At 39.6% G+C, this 15,162-nt stretch overlaps 1 protein-coding gene across 7 annotated transcripts in view; it reads left to right on the top strand.

Moving 5' to 3' along the window:
• Positions 1 to 15,162, top strand: part of zgc:110158 (uncharacterized protein LOC553590 homolog) — a 109,653-nt gene that overhangs the window by 76,434 nt on the left and 18,057 nt on the right. The window lies entirely within an intron of this gene.

Below are 15,162 nucleotides of genomic sequence, written 5' to 3'. Positions count from 1 at the left end.
GACCAAGGTACTGTAACTACTGTTTCCCCAACTAAAGTGTTGTTGCTACTGCTATAGCTGCTGTTGTTGTACTGTAACTGTAGTAAATTCTGGTTTGCCACCACTTAATAAGCAAAATGAAATGAAACAAAATTACAGGACGATCCTTACACTAAAATCCTGTGTGAATTCATTATGGTTTTGCAGTAATAAAAATAACTTAACTTAAAGGTTTAATCTTAAAATTTCATAATTCACTCACCCACATGTCATACAAGCCATCCATGTGTTTATTTCTTCTAGCGAAAAAGAGGCTTATGAGGGAAGCTTTCCAGGGTTCCTATCTATATAATGCACTTCAACAGGGGGCTGTTGGTTAAGGTCCAAATTTCAGTTTCATCACAGCTTCAGAAGGCTCTACACGACACCAGCCCGATGAATAAGTGTGTTGTCTATCGAAACCATTAGTCATTTTCCAAGAAAACTAATGAAGTATATACTTTTTATATACATTTTAAACGATATTCTCGCTCAAAGACGTATAACGTGTCATTCAACATCCAACTCCACACTCGTAAACACTGGGTCGGAACTTCCGCTTAAGTCACACGCGACACTTGTTTTTTAACACCACTAAACTTTAAGGCTTTTGGTTTTATGGTAGAGTTTAGAAACATGTGAATTAGTTTAACGTCGGCATGAAACTATTGTTTTACACAGTGGTTAAGTATTTATTATAAATGATGTGTCCTTGCACATCATTATTTGCACAAATTCATTTGCACTTGTAATCTTTAATCAAAAGCGTTATCCTCCTTTCCCTCTCGAAATGACCTCTCTTAACTTCTGGTCACGAGAAATGGCGCGAGGGCGGGGCTGCAATGACCGGACAGAGTGCAAACTAGGGTTCAAATCGTTCACCTTTTAACGATCCAATCAGTTGTCGGTGGCTGAAATCAAGTCCCGCCCTACATATTTCTCATTTAAGAAGTCGTTTCACTCGGGTATACGTCACGATACGGAAAAAAAGACAATCGCTACTTCAGTTCCATGCCGACTTTGAAAAGAGCTGTAGAATTTTTAAGGAAAAATATTGTGCCGAAATTACTCTCGTAAAATGTATAGCTTTAAGGATCTTGCCGCCATATCCTGCAGTATGTCAGGCTTGAAATGATCACAAAAGATTTAGTTGAGAAAGTTCCTTTGAAAAATTCACTACAAGAGCTGTACCTCAAATCTAATCCAGAAGTTGAAAGACTGAGGAACATTAAAGAGAGGGGATGGAGTTAAACATCTGAAGGAAAAACGACTCTAAATGTGTAGTTAAAGCCTAACCCTCCCGTAACACACACACACAGACAGACACGTTCTCGTAGCGTAATGCTCTCACACACACCAGAACGACAGGAGAAAGGGATGAAATTCCATGACATTGAGGGAGTGATAAAGCTGTATGTGCTGTGGTGTGTAGCGTAGCCCGCGGGGATATTTTCAGGTGTGTATTTATTTATTCATAGAGATGCTGGTGCCGGTTGCCCAATGACATGCAAGTGCCTGTTCGCAGGCTGCCAGCTGCTGTTATGACGCCCTGATGACTTTATAATACCACATTCTTGTTCATGAAGTTTACATTTATAAAACGATTTCTATATAAGGCTGGCAAAAAAAGCACCGCTTCTCTTCAGCCACCTGGTTGTTGCTATGCAGTTGCTAAGGTATTCGGAGTGGTTGTTTGTGTATTACTGCTTACAAGGGTATTCTGGATATTTGCATTGAGGTTGGTGCTGTAGAACCATTTTGGGTTATTTGATTGTGTACCTCTGGAAAAGGTAGTTACTTTAACTGAAGTCTAAGTTAATCAAGTTTGGGAGGTGTAGCTGGTGCAAAGAGTGCTCCCTATTGTTATTTACATTGTATTACAGTCAGATACAAGCATGGACCATCAGCATCACATCTAGATTTACATCTACATTTATTAATTTGGCAGACGCTTTTATCAAGTGAGTAGGAGTAGGAGAGATGTGTGAAGCCGCGGGTATAGTCCGTCCATCCGCATGATGCAATTTTCGTCATCGGAAGGGGCCGCGCTTCCAGTCCGCACGCAGCCCAAATTTTGAGACCGCGCTGACGAAATGCGTACAACAGCGCATGAAAATGTTAAGAGCCCACTAGGTGGCAATACATACACGGAAAATTTGCGGTGTGCAGTTGTCGAAGAAGACCGACACAAAAGCAACACGCCGAAGCGGAGGAGCCAAAACACAATGAGTACAATGTCCATTTGAGTACAATGGAGAATGAATTCGATGAGCGTTTGTGTGAGGAGAATCGAAGATATCCGCATGTATGTAATTCAAGTTTAAGAGAGTATAAAGATGTGTTCAGGGTGGCTAATTGTTATCTCTGCCGTCTGCAATGGAGGAGCCACTCTTCTTCTATCTTTAATTTGCAGTGGGCCTGTGAATAACGCAGCTCAGTGCTGCCCTCTGACGGTCTGGTGGTCCGCGTGAGTATGCGCAAGAAGCTGTGTGGAAAGTCAACTATACCCTCGCCTTTAAGAAATGTGCCCACCGGCCCTCTCAGATGGTTCTCTGTGGTCTTGCGCTCTGCGGTTGAGCTCCAGATTCAGAGCAGATTAAGAGATGTTATGGTGGTTTGTTTATCTAACCTGTGTGGTCACACCCTGCTGAGAACATTAGTGGAAGGCTTGCTCCGAGCACACGGAAGGTTTCGCCAAGACCTCCCGAAATGAATGCTTGTCATAGTGATTTCAGTTTTGAGCTGAAACCCTTTGACATTGACCAAACAGAAGTCTGATTCCCTGACCCGTCTTCTGAACCTACTGTTTAGGACATGTCCAAGTTAACTACTACGGTAGAAATGAAATTATTTTCAGTTTTTCTGAATTTACTATTTTTAGGTACAGTATTCGTTTAGGTAAAATTATCCTTTTTGTTTCATTCGGTGAAGTATTAACAATATTTCTCCCAAATTGCTAATAAAAAAAGGTTTCTATTTGCATTTATTTGCAGAAAATGAGAACTGGAGAAACAGGTCAAAATAACAGAAAAGCTGCTCTGTATTTTTTCAGACCTCAAATACTGCAAAGAAAACAAATTCATATTCACTTTTAAGCAATACAACAGTAATATTTCTACATATACAGTGAGGGAGTAGTTATTTGATCCCCTGCTGATTTTGTAAGTTTGCCTGCTTACAAAGAACTGAAGGGTCTATACCTGTGTCTCCTTCACAGATTTTCTATAGGACTTGGGTCTAGAGGCTGGCTAGGACATTTAATGTGCTTCTCCTTAAGCCACTCTTTGGTTGTCTTGGCAATTTGTTTTGGGTCTTTGTCATGTTAAACGCACATCCACGACCCATCTTCAGTGATCTAGTTAAGGGGAGGAGGTTCTCGCCAAGATTTTACAGTACACTGGCCCGTCCCTCAGCCCCTCAATGCGGTGAAGCCCTAAAGCTAGAAAGACACTGTTCTGTAAAAACGGCATTTAATAAATCCTCAGCACTGTTCAATAACACTCCTATTTCTCTTTTAAAAAAATCTAATTTTGTTTAAGTAAAGGCAATCAAAACTGATACTTTTTATACTAGTAATGACAAAATAAGAAAAAAATGCAACAGGCTCTATTTGTGTACAGAGGGTTACATTAAATATGAACCATACAAGCTATACAATATAATTCACAAACTAGAAAACTGCCTTTAACATATTTAACAACTCAGTAGTACAGTAGTAGTACAACATCACTTTGGATATGAACATTAAATATATACTAGAAATTTCCTTTAACAAAGAAAAATCTATAGATCGCATCTGCAATGCATTAAGTTTGACTTCATAAAGCAGACGCATTATGATTTTAATTCCTGCTTCCTGACACCTGACATCTCTTTTCTTCAACCAGTGCATCCACATCAGCAACCAGTTTTTGAGCAGTTGCCACTCTCATAATGTCATTTAGATGTCTGTGTGTGAGTCAAGAGTGCAGGTTGGACTTGTTAATGTTCAATACCCAAAATGCCTGCTCGCAGAGGTATGTAGTCCCGAACATGCTGAGGATTTTGGACGAATATCGGTCCGAGGTGTTGGTAAAATATATCCACAGTGACTGTTGCGAGTTTGTTTTTCAAAGGTGTGTTGCACTGCATTTCGATTAGTTCCAGTTGTAGTTCCTCCGGTACATCTGTTGAGAGAATTCCTTCTCAAGTTCACTGAAGGCCTGGAAACAGTGTTGGGTGTAACTAGTTACTAAGTAATTAGTTACTGTTATTTAATTACTTTTCCCTTGGGAAAGCTGTGTCACCCACAGATCTAGTTTCATCTCAAATGCGCGAATGCAATCGTAATATTCGGTCACAACTTTGTTGCGGCCTAGAATCTTAGTATTGAGCACATTTAAGTGCTCAGTTACGTCCACCATAAAAGCAAGATCACGAACCCACTCGGGGTCATCCAGCACTGGTTTTCCCTTGTCTTTCATGAACTGACTGATTTCTGCGTGCAGTTCAAAGAAACGTTTGAGTATGGCTCCCCTGCTCAACCAGCAAACTTCGGTGTGGTAGGGTAGACTGTGAGAAATATTTTTTTCAGATAAAAAGGCCTCAAATTGCCGATGGTTGAGCCCCTTTGCTCTGATGAAATTGACAGTTTTTATCGCCACATCCATCATATTGTCCATTTTTAGGGTTTTGCCACACAACGCTTCCTGGTGTAATATACAATGAAAATTCCAGAATTTTTGGGTTGGGTTCTTATTTTGAATTTTCTCTAAATGTTGTTGGAACCAGCTCGACAAATTCTTCAGTGATGTTCAAAGATCCATTAACGATGAATGACTTAACTTTGTCTTTCAGCTGACGGTTCAGGTTTCCTGCAAGGTCCTTAATTCTTTCAGCCACAGTATATAATACATAACCAAACATAATATGGCAGCGAAAACCTGGCCATAAACTTTATTTAATAAAAAGTAAAAATAATAATAAACTTTGATTTCATATTTTTATTTGTTTTCAAATCATCCAGCGGGCCATATTGGACGCCTTATGGGGCCGTATGTTTGACACCCCTGCCTTAAAGCATAATGTTTCCAACACTGTGCTTCTCTGTAGGGATGGTGTTTTTGGGGTCATAGTCAGCATTTCTCTCCATCCAAAAACAGGAGTCAATTTTGGTCTCGCATCACTTTCTCCAAACCTTTTCTGAATCATCTTGATGTTCATTGTCAAACTTCAGATGAGCCAGATGGGCCTTCTTGGGCAGGAGGACCTTGCAGGTGCTTCAGGATTTCAATCTATTGTGGCATAGCGTGTTACCAATGGTTTGCTTGCTAACTGTGGTCCCAACTGTCTTGAAATCATTAACAAGCTTCTTCCGTGTAGTTCTGGGCTGATCTTTAACCTTTCTCATGATCATCTTTACCCCATTGGGGAAATCTTGCAGGGGGCTCCAGACCAAGAGCTATTGATAGTAATTCTTCTATTTCCAAATAATCACACCAACAGTTGTCTCCTTCTCACCAAGCGTCTGTCTGTAGCCTATTCAAGGTTTGTGCAGGTCTACAATCTTGTCCCTGACATCATTTGAAACCTATTTGGTCTGGACCATGGTGGTGGAGAGGTTGAACTGGAAGATACAGATTCTGTTGGCAGGCATCTTTTATATACATAACAAGCTGATTTAGGAGTACTTTCTTAAAGTGACAGGACTAATCTGCGGTCCCTATAGGCACATAACCAATCTGTGGAGCCAGAATTCTTGCTGGTTGGTAGGGGATCAAATATTTTTATATCACTGACTGAAATGCAAATCAATTTATAACCTTTATATAACATTTTCCCTGATTTTTTGGTTGATATTCGGTTTCTATCAGTTAAAATAAACCTACCATAAAAATTATAGACCCTTCATTTCTTTGTAAGCAGCAAACTTACAAAATCAGCAGGGGATCAAATAATTATTTCCCTCACTGTATTTAGGATAAGTTAAAATAATTTTTATGTGATAACCTCAATTTTGATCACCGATGTGTCTTGTCATGCTGACAGTCTTTCACATTGCTGTGGGATAACTTTGTTAATCCTGAGGTTTGATTTTGTTGAAATTCAACAGACACTGGACTGAAATGTCCACAATACATCCAGAAATGCTGATTAAATAAAAATATTTTCTTAATTAAATAATATCTTAAGTTTTTTCTAAACTTACTCATCTGAATCATCAGACGTGACGTTTCAATGTCTTTGAAGGATGCCTGACACCAGTTTTCTTTAAAAGTATCCATTTAAATCATTGACTGACCTCATGGCCCACTTGCATAAACTTAGCCGCTATTAAGACTGTGTCTTAACAACTAGTCTCACTGACTATCAATTAGTTAGGACTAATCAGTCTTACTTTTCATATTTCAGTTAGTCCAATCTACCTTTTGTGTAACTGATTTAAAGAAGTTATTACCAGTCTTGAAGAAAAAAAATTAGATGACTAACCTCTAAGACTAGTCTAAGCAGTTTATGCAACCGGCCCCAGGTGTCAACATGTGCCTCTCCAAACAAGTCACACGTGTGTCTTCCTAACAGCAGATGAGCTCATTCTGTTGCTGGGTCACCAGGACCGGGATGGTGACATTATGCAGTTGTAAAAGGGCTGTTGGTAAATTTTTCTATGCAAAACCAGACGTGAAGGACGCTGTTTTATCACAACAAGCTGCTGATAAATGACAATGCAAACGGCAGGAAGGAAGTGGACCGTTTGTGTCTAGTTTGAAATGCTTTCTTTTTCAATTAGACCCACAGGAGGTATTACGTATTAAAATTGCATTCGTATATTAAATGATTCTGCTGGGCAGGTTGGAGGACAGTAACTTACCTCTCAACGTTCTTCACGTTTCCAAAATAAAAAAAGCGCTCCCTTACCCCACTGAAGCATAAACTTTAATACTCCAGTTGTCGTTCTATTAGCACTTTTGTCATGCACCGTGTCAAATTAAATGCCTACTGTAAAATATGCGAGAGTTTTTAAAGGTTTCAATTCTTTTCACATGTCTGCTTGGTTTGAACGTTTTTGGAAGTTACGCACTGTCTAAAGTCTCGTTGTTTAATTTGTTGATATAAATAGTAAACTTCATGGCAGAATAGTTTGGCAGTTTTCCACATCCTAAATCCTTTCATTTAAAACCAGAAACTGACAAAACTCTTAAACCTGCTGCCATGTTTAATTTGATTTCCTGACAGTATCTTGTTGGGTAAAATTCATGCTGTGTTTTTAGCAGAAGTTCTTTGGCATGAAATGGCCTTGTGTCCTGATGGCTGACGGTGTTCTCCCATGTTTATCTACAACAGACACTAGTCCTGTCACTTCGCAGACCTAAAGAGAATTTGTGGAATGATTGGACCCTGGTCGGTGTGTAAGGAGAAGGGCTTTCCTCAATGTCAATTCTAAGAAAGTTAGTCCCAGTAATATCAGTTTTGCCAAACATGTTGTGATGTTTGTGAAAGCTCTGCTATTGTTTGGAATTGGCTGTTGGCTGTCGTCAGTGTTTTTGTTTGGCAATGGCAGCAGGTATGTGTTAAAATATCAAATTGGAGACTGTATTCTGTCGGTTGTGGCACTAAACAACACAACAATATGATATTTTAAACTCCTTATGTAGCCGAATCTGTGCTGGTTTGTATTGGCCGCCTCCAGTTTTCCATTTGTTTTGCCTCCAGCTAATGCTGTGACGTAAGCGTGACGTTGGTGCAAAAGGTGTCTATAGGACAAACTTGCTACGTTGAATATTGACTTAGAAGTAATTTAGAATAAATATTTATTCATGTCATAACATTTACTGGTTTATATTGTTTAAAATTCTAACATCTTTGCCATATGTTTTATAAATGAACCCACATTGAAAAACACAAAAGACGACATTTTTAGAAATGTTTCAGTGGCTTTAGTCCGTATAATTAAAGAGTACATTCCTCAATATTTTTAAGGGCTTATTTTGGTTTATGGAGTGTCCGACAACAAGTTTATGTACATACATGATGTAAAAATACTATTATTTCGTAATAATAAGCAGTTTTTATTACCTTACTTCTTGACTGACTCTCAAATGATTCGTTCCGCGATTCATCTGTGTAATCTCCGCCTTTCCGCCAGCGTAGTCTGATCTGATTGGTCAGATAGTGTAGTCTGCTGTGATTGGTCAGATGGTCTAGTCTGCTGTGATTGGTCAAATGGTCTAGTCTGCTGTGATTGGTCAAACGCGTTCAGCATGTGTCGCAAATGGACCGCCTATCATTACTGCTGTATTACGGTTTGCAGGTGGTTGGATATTAACAGTGTATAGAGAGAGATGGCGTCGATTTTACCTTACCAGTTCGAGCCCGAGTCTGACGAATCATTCTTTAATCCTTATACAGATGCCAGTAAGAAAAAGGACTGTTTTAGACACTTCTCTTGTAACAGTTAGTTATCACGGCATACAGTGTACGGTGTTCGTATCTTCAGATGTTATTATAACTATAGTACACCACGCAGTTCTTGAAATAAAGACTTTGCGAGTTAATATGGTTGAACACTTACATTAGCGCAACGAGTTTATAGCTAACGTTAGGTAAACAAACAGTAACAACCCCAAAAATAACGGTAACGTTAGCTAAACACAGACATGAGATAACGTCACACAAATTTAATTTTAAGTAAAGACAAAAATAAAGAGTCACACTTACAGGTTGTGATTCGGTGGAGCTTACAGGTCCAAATAAAGTTGGTATTGCAACATCTTTTAAGGAAAGACGTTTAATGTATCCTGCAGTAAAGGCGCCAAGATTGATGAAGCAATCTTCGGTAAAATGACGCGCGCAAAGTAAAACGTTCGGTTTATACTCCTTTGGTGTCGTTTGAAAAATAAATAGTAACCATTTTTTCCTCAGAAGTTCTTCCTTTGGTAGTGAAAATAAGACTGACTTAGTTTCACTACATAGAACACAGCTTCTCTTAGACATGATGCACACGTCACGAACAAGCTAGTACAGTGTTTGGGGAGGAGAGAGTTAAGTTTTCGCAGTCAGTAGGCGGGGATTTTTCTAGTGACGTAGGTACATTGTGGTTAAAGATTCGGACAGGTCATGACTTGTTCGCGTGATTCAGAGTCGATTACCTTTTTTATAAGCTAATAACTTTGTTATTCGTTCACCTTCGGATTTACAACTTGGCAGATTGCTTACATTCAAACACGGCAAAATTAAACACTTCATGAAATGTATTTTTTATGATCTCGAGGAATGTACTCTTTAAAGTCAATGGGGGCCAAAGTTGTTTGAAAAACCAACCTTTTTCAAAATATCTTCCTCTGTGTTCTGCAGAAGAAAGTCTTACAGGTTTGGAAGGACATGAAGGCAAGCGAATGATGAAAATGTACTTTTTTTGTTAAACTATCCCTTAAACTCTTATTCATTTATTGTAGTATAATTATTCATAAAAAGTAACATTCCTACAGTGAATGTAGTGTATTGGGATTTGTTTGAGAAATCCATGGTATGCATCTGTGAAAAGTGTTTTTTCCAAGCCCTCACCTGTGTGTCCGCTGGTGGAATTCACATTACATGTTGTACGTGTACAAACTCATGTTTTTAACCATAGGAATGCCAACTTAGGATACAACAAGTGTACACAAAATGCCTTATGAATCTTCTGCAGTTTCTCATAACTGCCTGTAAAGTACGAGTGGCAAAGCGTAAAAAAAGAATAGTCCCCATTTGCATTGTGCATTTTCCACAAGCCAAAATTTACGCTCCAAGGTGCCGTCCGACCCCCTTTTACCCGGTTCACTGCAGAATCGGACACCACGAGCGCGAACCAGAAACGCCTTGGCGTTCTCCCGCTTGTGTTCTCCATCCTCTCTTGTTTCTCTTCCGCGTAACCGTTTCCCTCCCTCTCAGTGCCATAATTAATGGCATTAATTATCTCCAATTAGCAGTGTGGACTTGGCAGCCGTTTCTGTCCCCTCATTCTTTTGTTTCACAGAGGGCTGTGACATAGTATTCTCCCTGTGGGGCTGTCACCGGTCTAATGAAAGGCTACAAGGTCTGGCGTTCACCTCTCTTTCTCGTTCTATTACGGCACTTCAGCACGTTAGCCTCATTAGCAGCAGTTCACAGCGCCAAGCTAAGTTTTCAGAGGCGGAATCTGGTCCGTTTTCTCCCTCACAGGTGTTTATCTCCGTGTCTCATGTGCGGAAGGTGAGAGCGCGAGGGTCACTGTTCGTTGGCCTGTGAAGCTCATGTGAACGGACAAGCTCGGGGGCATCGGTGTACTCGTGCTGAAGCCGTAGGTCTGACCCAAACGAAATGACCCGACGAACGTGTTTTGGCTCGCGCGGACAGCTTTGGTTAACCCTCTGTCGCTGGTCCAATTATCATGTGACGCAGTAATATGCGTTTTGTAGAAAGTTGGGAGGGCATTTACTTTGGACTGTTGAAAGCGAGGAGCTTTTTGTTTATTCTCTATTTGGATAAAATCTATATTCCCTGATATGCTGTAAAATCTATATTCCCTGATATGCTGTAGTTTGCTTTTTGTCAAATGATTCACCCTCTTGTCATTTTATACCTGACCTTTTGCAGAACACAGACAAGATATTTTGTAGAATGACCGAACAACAGCGGTACCCATGTACTTCTATTGTATGGATTGGACTCAAAATTAAATGCAAGTCAATGGGTACCGGCGTTGTTCGGTTTGAAATGACAAGAGGGTGGTGGGTAAATGATGACAGAAGTTTCATTTTTGGGTGAACTATCCCGTTTTTGTACTATACACCGTAATCGAACATGAGGAAGCATTAAAAGCAAATATTGTACAAATATGCCCTCTGGACAGTTTTGGGCACTATTGTATAAATGCTCGTCTTCAGCGTTGTAGACTTGAGACCAAAGTTGTTCAGATACATAAGAAATGTATACAGTATGATGTGCTGGGAAAATCTTTAGTCAGTGGATTCACAAAGGATTTTGCTTCACACCATCTCGCACGCACATCTAGTCTTTGAGCTAACAACACATCTGTCCGCCAGCAGGTTGATTATGCATGCAGGTCTCTCCAGCTAATCTTTATAGACCCAACTCCAACTACACATGAGAGAGGGAGAGAAAAGAGAGAGAGCGAGAGAGAGAGAGGTCGAGATAAACACAAGCGCGAGAGGAGAAGCGAAGCCAGTGAAGAGAGAATGCTATCAGGAGAGTTGAAGATGCAGAAAGGTTAAGGACGCTGGACAGAGCCGAAGGGTCTTGTTCTCACCTCCGCTTTGCACTCTCGCCCACTGAATCATTTTCAATAACCTGCGTGGCTGCTCTGAGGTTCATCCTCACTGAAGAGTGTATTTACAGAGGCCAGTTGGTCAGAGACGTCACAGGGCTGGTTACCCCATTTCACTTAACACTGCTGTTTGAAATGTGCGTGATTCAGAGAAGCACATTTGGTGATGTTTTATTTTTAGCGTCTTGAGATGTTTGTTTGCGAGTTGGTGATGTCAGAGCTGGCCGCAAAAGAAACTTGACCCACCTGTGTGATGAGGAGAAGAAAATGTAATAAATAAATCATTGCGTGTCCTTCTACCACAAGAAGTGACTGAGGCGGATCCTACTTACAAAACAGCAGAATGGTGTTAAAACGGCTTTCATGGACATGGTATTGAAGCAATACTTTGGGTAGTTATCTATTCACTTCAGCAGTTTGGTGGAAAGGAGATTGAGACTTTATTTCAAAGCTTTACAGAATTTCTTTAGCAGTATTTGTGCATAAAATCCATACTCTTCTTTAAGTTACATGAACTATTAAACTGTCATATCATAACCGAGGTATTGCCGTTTTGTTTTCAGCTTTATTGTGGTTTTATAAATATTTTTAATTGGCATTTATTTGACATTGTGTTCATTTTAATGTTGTAATTTTTTATGTTAATGTTAAGTTTAATAGTTTAGCAGTTTTGATATTGGTAGAGTTTATGGTCATTTTAGTTTAATTTTTTTGCAAGTTTGTTATGCACGTTTGTCAGTTTATTATTTATTTGTTTATTTTTATGTTGCTAAATAGGTTGTCTAAATCCATTCACAATAATCATAGTTAAACCATGATATTTGTAGTGAAACTGTGGTAATACAAATGGATACCAATCTGAGCAATGGTAACTACCTTTTTGCTGTAATAAAACCATGGTTTGCCCTTGTCCCTATTGTTAATGTGTGTAAGAGGGAGATTTTATTATAGTTTTTTTTTATATAGTTTCTTTATGGATGTAAGGTCTGCTATGAAAGAGGGATGGAGATGGCATGTGTGTGTCTTTAGATTTCCAGTGAGCAAGCCAAAGAAACACAAAACTCCAAAACGTGTCATGGAGTACCATGGTATCACAATCTTTTCTGTTAGGCTAAGTTTTCTTTAACTATATGCGCTGGGTATGAATATTAGTTGTCGAGATGTAAAATCCAAGTGTTTATGCGAGCATGCTGGAGTGTTTATTTACTCGTGCGGCGTGTATTGAGAACCGCGTCGAAGTGTAAAACCTGAGAGAATGTTGCACGTGTGTTTATGTTTACTCGAGTACTGTTATTTAGTGGCTGGTGTAGAGGTGCGCGTCCTGAAATGAGCTGCTGTTTAATGGCTTGATTAGATGATGGCAGTAATCAGCGAGGATCGAGTCGAACGCTGAATAGCTCGGTCCCTCCCTTCTCAAACGCATACACACACGCGTGCTTTCCCTACCGGCGGGTGATTGACGGCCTGAGGGTTTTAATGGCACTGGAGAGGGAGAGCTGAGGTCGGAGTTGTCATGGCAACAAGGCGAAGGAGGCCTCTTTCACCCCCTCTACCTCCCTCTCTCTGTCTTTATGCACCTGAACAGAGCTGCATCTCACACACACACACATACAGTTGTGTGTTCCTCCCCTCTGTCCGCAGTATACACAACGCTTTGTGTGTGTTTAAGCACATGTGTGTGAAGCCTAGCGACCGCAGTCTCTCTCTCTCTCCTCGTAAAAGCACACTGAAGCCTGAGCACTAATACTCGCTGGTCGCCCCGGGTTACGGTTCACCACACGCCCCCCATACTGCTGTGTTAGCTGGGATTGGTTGGGTTGGCGTGGGGGACTCTGTGTGTGGGTGGGTGTGTGTGTGTGCATGTGTGTGTGTGTGCGTGTGTGTGTGTGTGTGTGTGGAACAGCAATTCTGTATAACAGCTCTATAAGCCCCACAGATTCGGATGTCTGAGCAGAACAGGGAACCGGACTCTCGGTCATCAGTACCACACTGTGTGCGTGTTTATGGGGTTGATTCCACCAAATGCCTCCACCACAAGACCCCATCATACCTTTTTGTGTGTATGTTGGCTAGGCAATATGGGATTGTGTGATGTATATCTCGATGTTTTGTGTTGTGTTTTTGCTTTTTTTTATCAGCTCTTGTTTTAAAGAGTACACAACTAGGGATTTTTAAGGTCCTACTTTGGTTTATGGAGTGTCCAAAAACAAGTTTATGTACATAGAAGGTGTAAAAACACTATTATTTCGTAATAATAGGCAGTTATTCTTACCTTACTTCTTGACTGACTCTCAAATGATTCGTTCAGCGATTCATCTGTCTAATCCCCTCCTTTCCGCTAGCCTAGTCTGATGTGATTGGTCAGATGGTCTAGTCTGCTGTGATTGGTCTACCTCAAATGAGGCTCACGAGCTACAGTGTTTGGGGGAGAAGAGTGAAGCTTTCGCGGGCAGTCCTAGCAAAACGTAGGCGGGGACTATATGTAGTGACGTAAATCCGTGGAGGTTCGCGAATCGGACTAGTGACGACTCAATTGCGTGATTCAGAGTCGACTCCCTTTTTTCCAAGCCAATAACTTTGTTATTCATTCACCTTCGGATTTACAATTTGGCAGACTGCTTACTTTCAAACACGGCAACATTACACACCGCATGAAATGTGATTTTCATGATCTCATGTTATGTACTCTTTAAAAGTGGATTCAAATATTTAGAGGTTAAACTATTATAAAAATATTTTGTAATAGTCAAACCATGATTTTTTCATATTCATATTCATGTTTTAAAGCTCAATGTTTTTGAGCAATGACGCAAAAAAATGTAATGGTCAAAAAGGAAATCTTAATTACACCGGATAGTAACAGATGCATTGCGACGTTGTAACACATTATAAAGGGTATTTTTATAGTTACTATATTATAGACCGTTTCATCGGACACATGCGCTGGCCCGAAGTTAACATCCGGTCAGTGTTTGGTTATAATATAACAGTTTATTTTATATTTAATTTATATTAATATTAATACATAGTAATATTTTATTGTATTAAATTTAATTTAAACTACTTAACAGTTATTGATTCTTTGCGGTTAACGGAAGTTAAGTTTGGGCCACATAACGTTTGTTTATGCCACTGAAACGGTCTATATTATAGTTGTTGTAGTTTTATTTTTAGTTTTATTAATATGTTGAATTAGGTTGTATTTTTATATTTGTCGTTTTTGTTTACATTTTAGCATTTTTAGTTATGTGCTGTTCTCGTTTACTTATTTGTTAAATAACTTACTTATTTGTTTACTTATGTTGCTGTACAAGATGATTTTTCTATTTGACTTATTTTATTGTAATTTTTGTTTACTTTTTATTTATGTTCCGTTAATAATTTTTGTGCCTCTACTCTACTTAACTTTTCTTAACTTTAAAATGTTGTTTAGTTTAAGTTTTTCAAATAATATTTAAGCCAGTATTTTATTTGAATTCAATAAACAGAAATGTTCTAATTGTTTTAGTTTAAGTAAAATATATTAACCTTGGTCGCGCCGCGCCTGGTTAGGGCATGGTGTGAATGTTCTTATAATCACAAGCTTCAGGATAAAGAAATACCAGGAAATTTAATAGTATGACAAAAAATTGAATATAAACATTTTGAAATCATTGCATTGCTCTAAAAGAGGGTTTAAGAGGGAGCTCTGTTTGTGCGTGCGTGTGTGTGTGAGGTCAGGGGTGGCGTAGCTGTTTGTCCGGTGGATGTAGAGAGGTTTGAGTTACAGGAGGAGGGTGTGTGTGAACGGACTGCCAGCTCTCGCTCTTTAATCTCTCTCTCTCTCTCTCTCTCTCTCTCTCTCTCTCTCTCTCTCTCTCTTT

This window comes from Triplophysa rosa, linkage group LG5 (genome assembly GCF_024868665.1).
Source record: "Triplophysa rosa linkage group LG5, Trosa_1v2, whole genome shotgun sequence".
In the NCBI taxonomy this organism is placed as follows: Eukaryota; Metazoa; Chordata; class Actinopteri; order Cypriniformes; family Nemacheilidae; genus Triplophysa; species Triplophysa rosa.
This window is presented reverse-complemented; position numbering and strand designations above follow the sequence as displayed.